Here is a 15,644-nt window from a genome sequence, read left to right on the forward strand (position 1 = left end):
TACTTCGTTAGTAAGGTGCTACGAGATGCAAAGACTCAACACCCGAATATAGAAAAGCTACCCTACGCCCCGATTGTGTCAGTTCGAAAACTTTGACCTTACTTTTAGGTGCACACGGTCATAGTCCTCACCAATCAATCACTACAACAAGTGTTGGCAAAGCCTTATGTATCAGGAAGATTGGTTAAATGGTTAGTTGAACTCAACAAATTCGATGTGAGATATGAACCCCGACCTGCAATCAAAGATTCAAAGCATAAGTTCTTGTCGAATTCACTCCCCATCCCCGTCCATTAGTGTATATATAACAAGATTGTCCATGTCACACCCTTCCCTTCTTTCATTCCCCCTTCCTTTCTTTCTCCTTAAGTAGCCTCTCCTTCCTCCCTTCTCCCATCCTTGCTCTCTCGTTAATCTTTTCAACCAACCCAACCTTCTTTATTAGGGACAATTGGAACAAGGTTATCAAATATATCTCATTTAGCCAAATTGGACTATGGTGGGAAACTTTCTAAAAACATCTATGCAATGAGATGTATATATCATTTTCCATTTTTCATGTTCCATACTTCTTTACATCTCTGTTAGGAGGATTTTGGATAATTTTTTATTTCTTCTCATTAATTCTCTCTCTCTCTCTCTCTCTCTCTCCCCGAGTTTTGCAAAAGATAATAATTGATGAGGGTAGATTTGGCTCTCCAGTGAAATTGTGACACGTGGCACCTCGTGCCAACTAAGTATGGCCTCCAGGCAGCTCGCCACAGGAAGCTCGCCATAGGCAGCTCGCCACAGGCAGTTCGCCATAGGCAGCCCACCACAGGCAGCTTGCCCTAGGCAGCTCGTCACTTGTAGAGAAGCTCGGTACAAGAGTAGTTTGGCGTATCGCATGAAGATCTCCTACCTGACGACCTGGCCCAGACACTGACCCGCCGACTAACACGGGCGCCGACTTGACAACCTGACCCAGACACCGACTCACCGACTGACGCAGGTGCCGCCCTGACAACTTGGCCCAGGCGCCGACCTAGCCGCCTGACACAAGCTCCAGCCTGACGACCTCGAGGAGTTCACCACCGTACCCCGATTCTGACGGGATGTGACGGGTCTTACCATTTGGAGGCTTTTCACCCACCTAACCCGTGAGGACTCCGATATGTAAAGACCTCACCCCCCAAAGGGGAGAGGAGAGGGAAAAAAGGTGGAGGTAATCCCTGCTCTCTAGTTCTCTCATTTCTCCAATATTATCCTTAAAGCTCTCTACAATCAGAGTGCTAACTTAAGCGTCGGAGAGCCCCTGCCGGGAAAATACCCCCGGGTCCTCTAATTCAGTTCTTGCATGTCCCTCAATACAAAAAGGAGGAAAAGACAGAGTTCTCGGAGGTCCCTCAACTCCCGCCGCCTACAAAGAGGAGGAAAAGATGGAGTTCTCGCAGGTCCCTTAGCTCCTGCCACCTACAAAGAGGAGGAAAAGATGGAGTTCTCGCAGGTCCCTCAACTCCCACTGCCTACAAAGGAAAGAAGACCACCTCATGCTGAGGGCAGTCGGGTTGCGCTACACCAAGGAGCTCCACCATTATCTAAGTCACAGGCCGCCCAGTAGGGAGTTTGCCACCAGGTAGCTCTCCACCAGGCAATTTACATCACAAAACATTTGTACATGACCGAAAACGATTACATCAATAATGCAATCATGTTGCTTTGTTTCAAACTCTTTTTGACTTAGTACTGGGCTTGTTTTGCTACTTAAAATTCCCGCTTGAGCCTCCACTGAAGGGCCAACCCAATTCCAAAATGAAACCCACATTAGGTAAGTATCATAAAGTTATTATACGTAATTTTTTATTAATAATTTAATTAATTATTTTTATGGTAAAATCAAATTACTTATTTTGATTGGATGCCACTTAATTACTTTTTTTTTTGCATGCAAAGAAAGGAAGTGAAATTTGTTTTGGAAATTAGCACGAATATTGCACGCGTTACTTTTTTTAGTTTGTGAGTTTAGGTCAGGTAAGCAAAAGGTTGTAAGTACATTCAATGAGCACGCATAAAATTTTTTGACACCTGTCATTTAAAAACATTCACAGCTTACCTTTAAAAAAAGATTAAAAATCACTTTTGTCCTCTTTGTCTCTACCAGAATAACACAATTCCCATGAGGCTATGTCTCCTGCATCAATCATGAATTTCTTCGGTGTTCCACCTCTCATTGTCGATGTTGAGTATGGCCCCACTCAATTCATCAAAAATTTAACATCGCCTTCTTCATGGTTGATGTTGGGAAATGGGGTCACTGTAACTTTGGAGGAGAAGCTTTGAAGGGCGTATGAAGACACTGTCTTTAGAACGTTATTTGCCCCCACTTAGTTTTATTGAGTTTGTTATTGGTTACAGGCAAATCCGTTTCAAGGATACAATAGAGCTTTGGCCAAGAATTTGCAACCATCAAAATTAAAGAATCTTCGAAGAAACATTTTATGAGACTGTAGCAGATTGGAAAGAGAGAGAGAGAGAGTGGATTTCAAAAATGCTAGTTCAGATAAGGCACATTGAACAGTCACAATCTGTTTAAAAGATAGTTAATAGTTAATGACTGTTAACCACGCATGTGCGCGCGGTACATGGTATCAAACCCCATACTCTTCTCTACTATTTATAAAGAGTGTAAATAAGGTCCTATTAAAATATTGAAAATAAAGTTTATAATTTTCCAATATGGGACAAATTCAAAACTGAGTTTTGTAAGAGAAAAGCTAATTTTCCAAACAAGTGTACATGTGCAATTTCTCATATAATTGACCAATCAAACCCATTGAGATTAAATCCAACAATTGATAGAATGGAAACAACAAAGGCATTGCACCGATTAATTGACACTGTTAGAATGTCATGTTTGTAAAATGGAAGCCTTTTAACCCTCATTTTCTTATATTTTTGTTGAATATAGATGTTATTTTCCCATTCCTGTTGGGTAAATTGCTCTCGTACTCTATCACATTCTATGTCTATTTTAGAATTGGTTGAAAAATCGGATTTGCTCCTCTCATTAGCACGCCTCACAACAATCTCACAGCATATTGCAGCCCGCTTCCCATGAATGACAAAATCAAAGATATTCTCAACGCAAGGCTGAAAGTACTGTGAGATTGGTGTGAGGCATGCTCCTGTAAGGAGAAAATTCGAATTTCGTTGGCACCTATTATTAGTTTGGACGCGTTGTGCTTATTTCTTTCGTGGAAATACATATTTTGCCAAAAAAAGGTTTAATTGCTGCCTTTTATAGCGTTTACTATTAATTATTTGGAATTTTATAACTATATTTAGTTTTAATTTTATTAATTATGTTTACTGCTAATTTACCTACATGTTCATTTCCAAATAATAGAAATTAGGAGTTCAAATCAGTCCCCCACAACGTCCTACAGCACATTCATGCCATGTATTGGGAACATTTCCCGATGATATATCAGGAATGATGATGTCATCATCGGGAGATGCTCCCAATACACGGCGAAAATGTGCTATTGGACTTTGTGAGGGGCTGATTTGGTCTCAGAAATTAGATGCTCATTTTATAATTATTTTTTGCTGTGTTTGGTTGCAATGCAAATAAATTTGAACAAAATTATGATAGTGCAAATTATTTGAGTGCAAATTCTGAAATATTTTTGTTTTAAATTTTAGTTTATCTTGTTTGATTGCAATACAAATTAAGTAAATTAAAACCTGAAGCAGAATAAAGCAAAATTCATAACAAAATTAAACAATAATTTGCATTTATTTCATTTGCATTCCCATGCATTTGTATTAGTGCAAATAAAATTGCACTGCAATCAAATACAGCCTTTGTTTCACTAGGGTGCAATTTAGATACTTAGACTATCTATGACCATGAGTTAGGGCACGCCAAACAGCCTAGGGGTGCAACTTGGGTGGTCCCAACCCGATGCCAACCTAAGATTTTGGATGGATTAGGCCTAGGTTAAAAAACTCGGGCCTGACCTAAACTCAAATTGGGATTGATTTGAGGCCTTGGATAGACCAAGCGCACTCCAACCCAAGCCCACCTAAATAACTATATACATGTATGCATTTTACCTATATAAAATATCATTTTTAATATATGTATCTATGCATTTGTTATTAAACTTTTTACATTTTTTAATCCATTCTACTTCTAAGTTGGGCTCTAAAGCCTAATGAAAGAAGGATGAACAAAAAACATTATCATAAATTCTTCCAAACCTAACCACCCCACGCAGCCCAACTTGACACAACCCAATACCCGAATCTGGCTTAAGTTGTGTTGGATTAAGTTCATGTTGGCCTTGGTTCGTAAAAATGGGTATCAAATTTATTAATATTGAAATTGGAATCATCTTTTCCTTATGTCTATTTGGTTCAATTAGGAACTGGGATCAGATTTCCGTTATTGTTGTTTAGTTTATTAGGAGTTGGAATAGGAATAAATTGAAAATTTTCAATTTTGTATTAATTTATTTATTAATATTTATGAATATATAATTATTATTTAATAATATATATTATAATTTATCATTAATTTATAAATATTTTATTAATATATCATTATATTATTATTAGAGAAAATTCTTGATAGTTACCCGTTACTTTAGACCGAATGCCAATTTAATACCCGAATTTTAAATTCTTGTGTGATTTAAGACTTAAAAAATATCAAATTACCCTTGAACTGTTAAGTCAAACACACTATTCATCATTCTCCTTCTGAAGAAAATAAAGACGAGGTTTCGGGAATCCAAATCTCTTGACGGAGGCTAACCAACCGAGGAATGAACGTCTGGCTTTCTCAACGTCCGGCTGTCTTCGCCGCACCACGGGAATTTTCCCTTAATAAACACGGTCATCACAGATTCTCCTGACCGTTTGCGCTGGCCAGAGCAAGTCGATCATGAAATCGGGAAAGGAACCATATTGTCTGATCGATTTCTGGATGCAATAGGCCGTGAAGAAGATCGACGCTGCGTTTGAAGCCTGGGAACCTTCTCCGCCGCGGCATACCAGTGACGTCAAGATTGGCGGGCATATTTTCGACTTCCTGTTCTGTTCGCAGCGCAGGACGCTTCGACGTTATCGTGGCTCTGGGCTGTGACGCTCTTGGACTCGTCGCATACGGATGTACGCGCGAAGGTCCGAGCAGAGGTTTCTAGTATCTGGTCTCCAGAATCTAACACACTCATAACGGCGGAGCAGTTGACGGAGATGAAATCGCCTCCTTCTTCTTTCGTTGATTCAAGGTTTTCCACCTCCTCTCGAACTTTACCTGAGCACCTCCTTCTTCTAAACAGTCAATTCTCTGTTTCTTCAATGGTGGCCTTTCTTCGTATTAGCTGTAATATCGCCTCCTCCTTCTACTTCCTCGTCTGCCTGTACATTTTGTCGTTGCCTTAGATGCCCAAAGCTTGCCATGCCGTCGACCGAACAGCCTTGCTCGGTTTCAAGGCAAAGATCACTCGAGACCCTTCTCAACTGTTGCGCACATGGAAGCCCTCCACCGATTGTTGCACCGCTTAGGATGGTGTCGCCTGCGATTCCACCAGTAGGGTCATCGATGTCTCCCGTCTTTCATCTCCGAGACCTCGATGGCTGGTACCTTGTCACCCACTCTCGGCACCTCTCCTCCCTCCGCCTTCTCGATCTCAGTAATCTCAAGGAGTTGAAAGACATTTTCCTTGTTGTCGGGAAAATGTAAGACTTTTTCAAATAAAATACGATTAATTAATAGTTAAGTGAGACGAAACGTCACACTCTCAAAGATGTTCAGAAATTTGTTCGGACAAGTTTTGGATCTTAATCGCTTTATGCTTTAGAAACGAGACGCGAGAGCAATTAATCCACCGAAATTTTCACGCAACAGAGATTCTAGCTACTAGCGAGGTCAGGCAGTTGAAAACGAGATTTCATTCTGGAAATTGGAAAACGTAAAGCTTTAAGTCAAGACAAGCTCCAAAGGAAGCGTAAAAGAAATAGAACAGTTTCGTTCGTTTCTGAAAGCTCTGCTCCGTCAAATCAGAATTTAGAGAGATGCGTTAGTCATAGAATCTGTGGTTTCTGCATTTTTTTTTTTAATGTTAAGATAAAGGACGGACCGACGCTGAGGGGTGTATAGGTCTTTTTCTTTTTATATTCTAACGACTTAACGCCGGATATTAAATTTTCGCAAAATGAAAATTCGGATACTTGATTATCGCGTTTTAAAGTTCGGGTACTAAATTGACACTCGGTTTAAAGTATAGGTATCGGGAATTTTCCCTTATTATTACTTTAATAATAATATTATTGTTATATTCTATTAACACTTTATTATTATATTCTTATTAGATTATTAATATTCAATTATTCTTGTTTATTAGTTTAAAGTTAAATTAGCATTATTTAATAAATAATATGTTAATATTTTATTGTTAATTTTATTATAATATATTAATATTTTATTTATACTTAATTATTATTATGATTAAATAAATAATATATTTTCTTTTTATATTAATTTATTAATATTTTATTATAATAATATTCTTTTATAATATTTTATTATTAATATGCCCTTATTTTATAATTTTATTATTAATGTTTTATTATTTTATTATCATTACTTTATAATATATATTATTAATATGCCCTTATTTTATAATTTTATTATTAATGTTTTATTATTTTATTATCATTACTTTAATTATATTATATTAATATTTTATTCATGCTTTATTATTATTATTATATTTAATAATTAATATTTTTATTTGTTATTATTAATTTATTAATATTTTATTCTTTTATTAGTATTAAATTTAGGAAACTTTTGTCATGAATCCTATTCCTGAAAATCAAATAGACCCTTGGTTTTTATTTAGATCTGGCTTTGAGCTTTATATAAAGATTGGGCTTGGATTCGACTCAATAATAGGTCTAATGATCGGACTAGGCTCATGCTCAGGTTTTAAGATTCTTTGCTAAGTTGTAAAGCCTAACCGGCCCTGGAATATAAACAGGTCAACACATGACAAAGCCTATGTTACCGTGCATGGTCCCGACTAGCAAATAAATAGGCATATCTATGATGCGAAAAAAGTATGATACCATAAGGCTTTGGCCGATCAAACCTCTCATCAATTTTGATAAACACCACCTGTTTGGTTGCCATTTGTATGGCCTTTTGCAAGTAGATAAGGAGATCAGACAAAGTTAATACACTCTTAGGAATAGACTAAGTGATAGGGAGGTTTTGCTAATCCAAATCATCAAGGATCGTAAAACCGACGGTGCCCTCATCTATATATATTGTACATTTATCAAATGGAATTTTTTTTATATAATCTAAATGAAATCTTATAATTTTATAATATTTTCTTTTTCATGCTTTTAATCATTATCATTATAAATTTAATTAATTATAATAATATCATTGAATAAAAAAAACAATCATAACTTGCTATTTCTCATTTTTCTCTTTCATATTTGATACTAAATATGTAATTATTTATAATGACGTAACTAAATTTTTACCTTTTTCATCTTTGTTAAAATTTGTTTGTATCTTTCATTTTATTTACAATCGAGTCATGTTGGGCTGCGCTTCCCTCCCTTGGGACACTTTAGGGGGTCAGTCTGACACAACCCTCAGCTTGAGCCCATGCAGGCCTGTGTTGTGCCACATGCCAAGTCTTAGGCCAGGTTGGGCCACGAATCGGGTTAATCCATGTCTTTAAAAATTCTAACATAAATTAAAATAAATAGGCAAAAAAAAAGATCTTAAAATTTTATTTTATATGAATTTTGATGTGCATTATTGTTTATATATGCAATAATAAAATGGAATAATATAATAAAATTATATATATTAAATATATTATATAATTATTGTATATAATATACGGCTTGAGCCCATGTGGGCCCGTCCTATGCCACAGACTGGGCTGGTATGTGGGCAAAGTCTTAGGTTAGGCCAGGCCACAAACCGAGTTAAGTCATGTTATTTTAAATTTGGAAAAAAAGGAAATTTTAATATAAATTAAAAAATAGACAAAAAATAAAAAATATTTTAAAATTTTATTTTAGCCCGAGCCCACACAGGCCTTGCTATGCCGCGGACCAAGTCTTAGGCAAGGCTGTGCCACGAACTGGGCTAAATCTGTTCATGGGCTTGATAGCCCAATAGTTTAGCGGACCCATTAACAATGCTATATTAATTAATTAAGTAATTTGATATAGCCTTTACCAATCTTGTGTTGATAATATATAAAGTTGTATTTATTTATTTACTTATTTTACTAAATTATTTAATTAGTTAATAATCTAACAAATTATTGTTACTAGCAAAGTAAGACATAGAATCGTGTATATATTTATATATATTTACTCTCTCACTTGATTGTCTATTTATCTCATTTATTTATTTATAAAATTAAATTAATTGTTATTTAACTATTTAAATTATTCTACTATATAAAACAAAAATACAATGACAAAAGTCCTCTCTCCCTCTTTCACTCTATTGCCTAATGGTCATGATTATTTATTTATTTATTATTTTATTTTATTAAATTAAATTAAATATATTATTATCTATACAAATTTATTTATTTTAAATAGATATTTAACATTAAATTCTGAATTAAAAGATTACATTTCACAATTTTTTTTTCTATATAACACAGGGCCCCTCCCCCCCCCACCCCCCCAAGTTAGTAGAGTAATGAACACACATATATTAGAAGATTCGCTTGCACAAATGTTTGGCAGGTTCATAGTCCTCCCTCGTCAATCCATAATTAATGATTGACACAGGGCACCTCACACACATCCTACCATGCATCGTCAACATCTCTCATACTTATAAGTTATTATTCACAGGAGATATTCCCAATGCATGTTGGATGTGACTGTGAACCCATGTACGATGAGCAATCCCCTTTCAATGATGGCACACATTAATGATGAGAATTAATGCAACATGATCGTGCGTGCCAAGACAAGAGCTATTAGTGGTCAAGCCAATGTAGTGTACAGTGTTCGAACAACCTTTACAGCCTTGCATTGGAATCATTTCATAAGGAGATATTTCCAATACAAGGCTATAATGGTTGTTGGGACGGGTTCTGCACCACTGAATCCAATTTCTGATAATTTTGGACAAGACTAGGCAGAAGGGAGGAATTTGGACACCTCACAATGACCTCGCAGGCACATCCTACTGTACAATGGGAACATTTCTTGTAAATGATAACATATAAGTATGGGAGATGTTCGCAATGCATAGTGGGATATATTTATAAGGTTGATGTGAGGCGCCATGTGTGAAGAATGGATCCGGTCTCCAAGAAAATTGGGATCTGGGGGCATTTCACAATGACTTCACAAATATATTCCATTGTGCATTGGGAACATTTCCTATAAATAATAACACATAAGCACGAGAGATATTCCCAATGCATGGTGAAATATGCCTGTAAGGAAAACCATATGAGGGGGGATAGGTGTAACGAGGACCTTGAATCTCCCCTCCCTTCTGCGTGTGCAAGGGGCAAAGGGGGGAAAAGGAGGAGTTAATTTCAATTATAAATACCCCCCAAGGGCACCATTAAAGGCATTGGGGGGAGGTAGGTGAGAGAGAGTTAAGAAGGGTCTAAAAGGCTGTCTCACCCCGCCGTCCCCATCCTAAAGAAACGTTGGCCTCTCCTGGGGCAAAAGCTAGGCCGAAGCCCAGTTCTCGTATTAATGGTTAACCAAAGCAAGATTCCTGTTGTTGAAGAACCAGGCCGGGTAGATCGATCCTGCCACATATACCGTAGTAGGATTTGACCCCAGCAATAATATATTATCAAATATAAATTTGGGTAAATTTCTTAAATTATGATTATGGTTTAATTAATTGACTAAGTGTATTCTTATTGTATGAAAATTGATTAATGCTATTTCTATTGTTTTTAATGATTGATTAATATTTCTTCTATTGTTAGCATTCGTTATTATTCTGTTAAAACCTGTATATACGTGAGACTAGGTAGTGTTTAAATTTCTTTTAAAATCCAATCTTACCCTTCTCTTGTCTCAATTTCATTTTTTAGAGAAAAAACACTGTTCATTATTTATTCCAATCCTCGGCAACGAATCGGCATTGACCCTCTTCACCTTGGACTAGGTCCCTTTCCTAATCTCTCTCTACTCTTCCCTCTCTCTTTCCCCATCTTCTTCATCTTCTTCTCTTTCTCCTTCCCCATCTTTATCTCTGTTCATCGTCTTCTTGATGATCAACAGAGATCGAGATGCTCGAGGCCAAATACTAGGTTGCAGCCCAGCAGTCCAGAGATTCCAGGTGTTGTTATTCTTGGTTCCATTAATATTTCCTCTCTCTGTCAACGTCTTTGATTTTTGGCTTTTAAACCGTATTGCATTCACGATCCGTATTCATTGGTTGGTTGGTTCGGTTGAATGGTGGTCGCTGCTTTTATTACCTTAAGAGGTAAGTCATTATGTTTACCTTTTTTATTAAAAAATCAAAATAAAATAAAGTTTTATAATGACTATCATCATAAACTCCGTAAACCAGCATATTGTCATTCTTTTGTTTTTTCTAAAATTACTCCGTTCATCATTGGTTGGTTCGTTGCCGATCAAAAGAAGATGTATAGACATAACTCCATAAACCTATTCAACTTTACGAGGCACGGCGTTGCAGAATCAACGGGAGTTAAAAATTTAATCCGCTGAGCATTTTAAGGTGTCGATGAAGAAAAGAGAAGAAAAAGACGCTGAGTCTTTTGATTAATTAAGCATAGGTATAGTTCTCTTGTGTAAAAAGCATCCCGACGTAGTATCCTTATTTTGTATCAGTCATTTGTCCAGGTTAAAATGGTTAAAAATCTGTTCTTCCCGTCACATAATCCCGATTCCCAACTAAAGCCAACCTTCGACTTTATGATCTTATTGAAAATCCTTGGAGATGGAGCCAATTTCATTGAGGCTACTAGTTCTGGAGTCGCCTAACATAGTAGAGGCCCCTCCGAGAATACAATAATCCGGTGTTCAGGGCACTGAGACCAGGAGCGAGATCGTAGGCATGGGGCAGAAGGTGGCTGAACCCCTTGAAAAATATGATCTGAATTCATGCTCCCCTTGCAACTTCTTTCTGGTCCAATCCGGCTTTTTACTTCTAGGAGCTCCAATAGGGTTCATCTTTATTTTCTTTTTTTTTTCCTTGGTTTAATTTGAAAATTTGAAAAAGAATAAAGGGTAAAATAGTTTTTTTGTTAACGGATACTAACGATAAATGAAATATTTGTCAATTGTCAAATAATAGTGGTAGATTAGTCAACTTTCCAACAGTAAGAATACACTTAATCAATTAGCTAAATCATAAGGGTAGTTTAAGGAATTTATCTTATAAATTTTATGTTCTACATCAAAACTTATACAAGTTCCTACTTTATAATGAATCCCATTCTGCACCTCATAGAGTGCTCCTCATACCGATCTCACAACATGCTCTAGCCTCACATAGGGAACATCTCCCATAATTATATATAACATTAGAGATGTTCTCAACATACAATGGGATGTGGCTGTGAGGTCGGTGGGAGGAGCACATCCAATTCTCTTATAATAGCATGGATAATGATCTCAAGCTTAAACAATCAAACCCATGCTTATCATTTATCAATAAAGGAATTTCAAGTACAGTACATTGAGTCCTCATAGAGTGCTCCTTACACCAACCTCACAACACATCCTAATTGCATACTGGAAACATCTCTCATACTTTTATATTGTTATTTGTGTGGAAATGTTCCCATGCATGGCAAGATGTGATGTGAGGAGCACTCTGCCAGAAGTAAATCTGGATTCCAATATAGTATGGTTTGTGTGTGGATCGATTTGTTGACCACGACGCATTATTGGCCACACACATTCAGTTATACATCAGGAATAACAGTTTTATTTTTGTTTTTTTTGTTTTTTGTTTTTGTTTTTGTTTTTGCTTCAGAAAATTGCTTAATTACTTAAAAAACTTTGAATACAAAGTGGTGGGTTCGAAACCCATTCACCTTCAATGTTCGACCCATAGCACCATGCAGTCAAGGCATGAGCTAATCCATTAAATTGTCTCTACATGAGAGAAAGAAACATAATGTAAACCAGATACTATTTGCTAGACATCTAGAAGAAGATATTTCCATCTCCATGGAGCAATTGGATCTTTTGACTTCATAAGATTGATGACAGATAGACAATCGCCTTGAATAAGCATATTTTCTCGTCGAATCCGATTAGCCACCTTCACAGCTAATAACATCTCTTCCATCTCCACCATCTTTGCATCCCCTCCAAGCACTAAACATGATTTGGCCATTATGAAACATCCATCGCCACCAACTGCTACACAAACTGTTGCTCCCCTTCCATCTTTATATGAACTGTTGAGAAATGGGGTCATTGTAATTTTGGAGGAGAAGCTCTGAGGCGCGTTTAAAAACACTGTCTTTAGAACGTTATTTGCCCCCACTCAGTTTCACTGTGTTTGCTGTTGGGTTACAAGCAAATCCATTCACAAGATACAACAGAGCCTTGGGTGAGAATCTACAATCAACAATGTTGAAGAACCTTCGAAGAAACCTTTTATGAGACTATAGCAGACCGGACTAAGAGAGAGAGAGAGTGGATTTCGAAAATTGTGTTTTTTTGAAGTCTGATTCATGCTCCTTAAATAGTTTATGAAGAGGTGTGAAGAGAAGGCAGGTGCTGGTTCAGAGTTTTTGAAATTGTGATTGTTTAAAAAGTAATTAACAGTTAATGATTGTTAACTTTGAATTGTGCATCTTAATCACACCCGATCGAATGGTTTTCGTTGATCTCATCAACGACGAGCAAACTACGAGCAAAGTGAGCCTCTAAAGCGCCTCATTTTGCCGCACACACACGCGCGACACAAGTTGCTGCTCCCCTTCCATCTTTATATGAACCATAAAAAAATATTCTCACATCTGAATGTTGGCTAATTTGTTTGTCTTCTTCATACCGAACTTGTAACCTGATGAGGGCAGATTTGGCCCTCCACTAACATCATGACAGATGAGATCTCGGAACAACTGGGTGACACCCAGAACCACCTAGGCGACAACTTGCCTTAGCCAAAATGATGGAGTCCCATCTAGCAACCTAGCACTATTGTTGACCTGGTGACCTGCCTTTGGTGCCGACCTGGCGACTTGCCTCTAGTGCTGACCTGGCAACTTGCCTTTGGCGTTGACCTGGCGACCTGCCTCTGGTGCCGACCTAGCGACCTGCCTCTGGTGCTGACTTGGCGACTTACCTCTAGCGCCAACCTGGCAACCTGCCCCTGTTGTCGACCTGTCTCTAGCGCCAACTTGGCGACCAGCCTCTAGCGTCAACTTGGCGACCTGCCCCCGTTCCCGACCTGGTGACCTGCCTCCATCGCCAACTTGGCGACTTGCCTCTAGCGCCGACCTGGCGACCTACGAGACGTGCTCGCCGTCGATTTCTACATGCATCCCATCACTCCCGGGTCTCTTGAAAGTCAACTCTCACACCGAATGTTTTGGGAGAAATCGAGTAAGGCGCAAAGATTGGCCTATGTGCACGATTACCTCCGAGGACTTCGGAGCAGTTAGGCACGTCCTCTCGGAGATCCCGGACGTGTTGCGTGATGCTCACGGCAAACAATGCCTATATAAAAGCCTTACCTCCAACCCTAGGGGGAGAGGCACAACTTAGTCTCGCAGCTCTCCAGCTTTCTCACATTTAGTTATCTTAAAGTCTCTGATTCGCTAACTTAAGCATCGGAGTGCCCACCCCGAATAAAGCAACCCGGGCACTCTGACACTGTGTCCTTGCAGGTCACATTAGAACCACCTCTCTAGCTCGTCACCACTCAGCTAGACATCAGAGCTACCTCTCCAATTCGTCAACATTCAGATAGGCGTCTAAACCACCTTCCAGGTAGGACCATTCAGCTAAGCATCCAAATCACATTTCAAGTAGGGATTATTCAGCTAGGCATCCGAATCACCTGCCATCCGAGAGTTGTTGAAATGCGCATCATCATAACCCATCCCCTACAAGTGGTTGTAGCCCCACTAACTCTAGCATAAATTTTCTTATTTTATCAATTACTCGTTTTGGTACAATCGTAACACCATTGAACATGATATCATTCCTAACTAGCCAAATCATCCATATTACACTGCAACAATAAAACATCTGCATCTGCTATTAGACTCACTCGCTGAACACTATTTGTTAACCATTCAGCAATTGTGTTCTCCCTCACCCCATCCGGCCTTCAACCGATACTACCAAACCAGATAGCCTTTGAGAAACTGCACCACCAAAATAAATGCTCAAGTGTTTCTTCTTCTTGTGCACAAAAAGCACACCTCCTGTCAATATGTTGTCCCCACCATCTGCCTTTGGTAAAAATTAACCCTTGCACCAGTCTCTACATAAGTAATTGAATTCAAGGATAAAAATTTAATTTCAAGAATTTCCTCCACCATTGTATATCAACAAGTTATAAACTGATTTAACAGTTAACTTCCCATCCCTCTCGTAAGTCCAGATCCACTCATCTTCTTGTGAGGTATACTTTGGTAATCCAATTCTTGTAATAGCTTGCTGAACATCGAGAGGGAATATAGAAGAAATAAGTTGCATGTTCCATAGCCCACATTGTGTAAAAAGATCAGCAACATAAGAAACCCCATCATGAATTTCTGTTGGCCTCTGCAATATAAAACCTTCTAAGTCTGGCAACCAAGGGTCACTCCATATTTTGATAGTAAGCCCATTCCCCACCCTTTTACAACAACCTATTTGTAATAGATTACGGGTCCTACAGAGACCTTTCCAAAAAGGTGAGTTGTTACTCCCCAGTCCCCACAGAGACTGTTAGGAAATCAGCACTATAACATATTTGTTTATTAACAGTTTACTCGAGAAGGACTCATTCTCTGTCATAAGTCTCCAACCAACTTTGGCCAATAATGCATTATTGAATAATTTCTTTCATCTTCCGAATACCCAATCCCTCACATCTCTTTGGCCTACAAGCTTTATGCCATAGCAGATCAGTACCTGGACCCGAATGTCCATTCCAAAAGAAAGATTTCATAGTGGTTTTAATGTTAGAACATGTCTGGGTTGGCAAGAAATGAACTGACATAGTATATGTAGGCAAAGCTGACAGCACACACACTGTTTTCCCCATCTGTGATAAACAAAGAGGCATCCCCAAATATATTGCCCGTCGACCTACTCTCACCACACCTAAACTTCGAGCAATTAACCTCCCTAATCTCCCAAGTATCAGTGTTTTAAAATACAACAAATGTTACTAATGTGCGGCAGGATGCGCGTGACCAGCAATATGTTTTGGTCAGCATATCCGAAAGCCATCATTAACTTGATAAAGTTAATTCATATTGGCTCCACACAGTGGCCCCACAACACATCTCACATGCGTCACACGCACTCTGTAGGAAGTCACTCCAAACTCCGATAAGGTGGGATGTATGTATGCAATAGTAAAGCCGCAAGATGTGGGAAAATAACAGGTAGGGTACATCTGAAAATTGCCCTTTTCCATTATC

This window comes from Nelumbo lutea, chromosome 5, assembly GCF_056320005.1.
Source record: "Nelumbo lutea isolate HS-2025 chromosome 5, American lotus-T2T, whole genome shotgun sequence".
In the NCBI taxonomy this organism is placed as follows: domain Eukaryota; kingdom Viridiplantae; phylum Streptophyta; class Magnoliopsida; order Proteales; family Nelumbonaceae; genus Nelumbo; species Nelumbo lutea.